This window comes from Triticum dicoccoides, chromosome 1A (genome assembly GCF_002162155.2).
Source record: "Triticum dicoccoides isolate Atlit2015 ecotype Zavitan chromosome 1A, WEW_v2.0, whole genome shotgun sequence".
NCBI lineage: Eukaryota > Viridiplantae > Streptophyta > Magnoliopsida > Poales > Poaceae > Triticum > Triticum dicoccoides.
The window spans coordinates 73,735,687-73,738,466 of NC_041380.1; positions in this window are offsets into that span (position 1 = coordinate 73,735,687).

The following is a 2,780-nucleotide window of genomic DNA, read 5'->3' on the forward strand; positions in this document are numbered from 1 at the left end:
GGGAAAGGTGGGACGTGAGGTGGGCAACGGCGGGTTGGCAGGAGGAGGCTGTGGGGAGCACGGGGAGTGAGATGAGTGGGCTGGTGGATAAGGTGGGGGTTGGGTTTTTTTTCGTGGGTGGGGGTCAGGTGTTATCAGAATAAGGTGGGGATGTGCAGAATAAGGGTCTTAAGGGGTGTTATCATAATAGACCCACCCTATATATATATATATATATATATATATATATGACTTGTTAGTTAAACCTATGTATAAATTGTGACACTAAATACGACTAGTAAGTACTCCAGTACAGTAGCAGTACTAGTATACGTCGGTCAAATTATTCATCATGTCCACACATTGAATTGACGTGACAACTCACCGCGCGTGAGGTGACACACGAATCCCGGCGGCGTCTTCGGGTATTCTGGACTTCAGATTTGGAGTACCACTTATCTATCGAAATCTTTCATCATTCACTTAAAACAGTCGATTGATCATACATTGAATACCATATAACTGGAATTACCGATGCAAGTCGAAGAAGGATTGGCCAGTGCTGCCGGCTGGCGTCAAGTTCAATCCCACGGATTAGGAGCTGATCGAGCACCTTGAGGCCAAAGTGAGTGCTGACAGTGCGAGATTTCAGTCTCTCATCGATTTGTTTACACCAACCATCGACAACGAGCACGACATATGCTACACCCAACCTGAGAAACTTCCAGGTAAGACACCGATCGGTCGTCTACTTGCACAAACATATTGCTTTGTTTATAGCTCTATTTTCTTTTTAGACGCGGACCTGGTGAAGCAATTACAATTTGACAGTTAATAAAAAGTGAAACAAGTCACTGCAACATGCCAAAGGTGTTATGAAAATGCCAACTAGGTACACTAAAACCTGTATTCCATAATACTGCAGGTATCACACTGAGTGGCCTAAGGAAGCATTTCTTCCAGCGCAATTCCAGGGCGTTCAAAAGGGGCATGTGGACGCGTCACAAGATACAGTCGGAGTGCGGCATGCACGCGATGTGGCACAAGACCGGCAATACCTTGCCGGTGATGGTCAACGACCGGCAGACGGGCAGCAAAAAAGGTTCTGGTGCTGCACACCAACAAGAACTTCGACCAGCAGAGGACCAACTGGGTGATGCACCAGTACCACCTCGGGGACCTAGAGCAAGAGAAGGAGCGAGAGCTGGTCCTCTGCAAGATTTTCTACCAGACGAACACTAGGGCCAGTAGTAAAAAGATTATAAGTTAGTTTGGTATTGGTAGTTGTACTACCTTGTCGTTCGCAAGTTGGTATTGTTATTAATGATCTTTTGGTATGAACTTGCATTTGCTTCCAACCATCATGCCGAGGGTCGACGTGGATATAAAGCTGAATCATTTGTTTCAAAACGAATTTTCAGGCACCTGATTTTTATTTGATGGGTAGCATAAACACCCGCCATTCGAATTCCCAGTTCTCCAATTTTTCGAAACAAGTGCAAGCACTTATTATCACGATAAAAAAACAATATTCGTGCTGCATCCCAGTTACCAGTCTGTACTTGTAGAATTCTCTCGTTTATTGAGCACGTATATTGTTTTTTCAGGTCGAGCAAGTTTCAACTAGGATGTAGACTGCCCAGGGTTGGTTTTATCTTTAACAGGCCCAGCCCATGACGACAACGGGGCACAAAGATCCAGCAGGTATCTACTGGCCTCTGGCCCGCCAGCGTTAGTTATATTTTGTCTTACAACATTCTCAGTCAGTTTTTTTACTGAATCAAACACACAACCCAGTTCTATTATCCTCTTGAAACGCATGTCCTACATCCATTTTCTAATCTCTACCTATAGTTTTACTAGTTCATATACACGTATCATTATATTGAAAACACATAAAATTTCTTTTTCATATTTACATCCTTATTTTTGTTGTTTTTTCCCACCCAGCGCTGATTTTTTTACCACTGGTTTTCCCTTAAACCAACTCAATTGTCCCACGTCTTATTTGCTTACAAAAACAAAACGATTTTTTTGGCAAATCAATAAGTTCTTAAAAATGTTTATCATTTCGGGATTACAACAGTTCGGACTCAACCGAAATATGCAAAATAAGGTTGAACTTTTTGACCGTGGTCCTGTGCAGAAAATGGGCTGTAATAAATTACTTAAGAATTAGCAAATGGGCTGCAATTTATAAAAAATAGCAAATGGGCTTTATGTTGTCTTCCATAGATTTGGAGGCGGACTTGTGGGCCTACTAAGTTCATGCGTACACAAGGTTTCTAAAAAACAAACTTAGTCAACAATCGACTCTACCAGCGTCAGACCGTTAGATGTCAATCTAACGGCAATCATGCTTCTTCAGTCTCTGATCTTCCTGTCCCAGCCGCCCAAACCAGTTCCGTCGGAACCGCCTACTCCGGCCTCCCGTGGCCGGCAGTGCTGCCGGGCAGGCCTCACGGCCCCATCATACTCGCATCCCTGGCCTGTCTATCCCTCTACTCACCCACACCTCCTGTTATTTTCCGGCAATGACAGCCGAACCAGTCAACCCTCGTACTCTCCATCGCGTGGGCAGCCACTGCCGTGTATTCCCTGGTTCCGTGTCATTCCCTTTGTAGGCCTCGCCGTCGTCCACCGCCCTGGTGCTCTCTATGCGGCATGGTAAACAATGTCCATCCAATGGCCGTAGTGCTTCTTCAACCTCTGGTCTTCTTGCCCTTGCCGCCCAAAGCAGCGCCGGTCGTGCCGCATGCTCCTGCCTCCCGTGGCTGACTGTGCTGCCGCGGAGGCCTCAC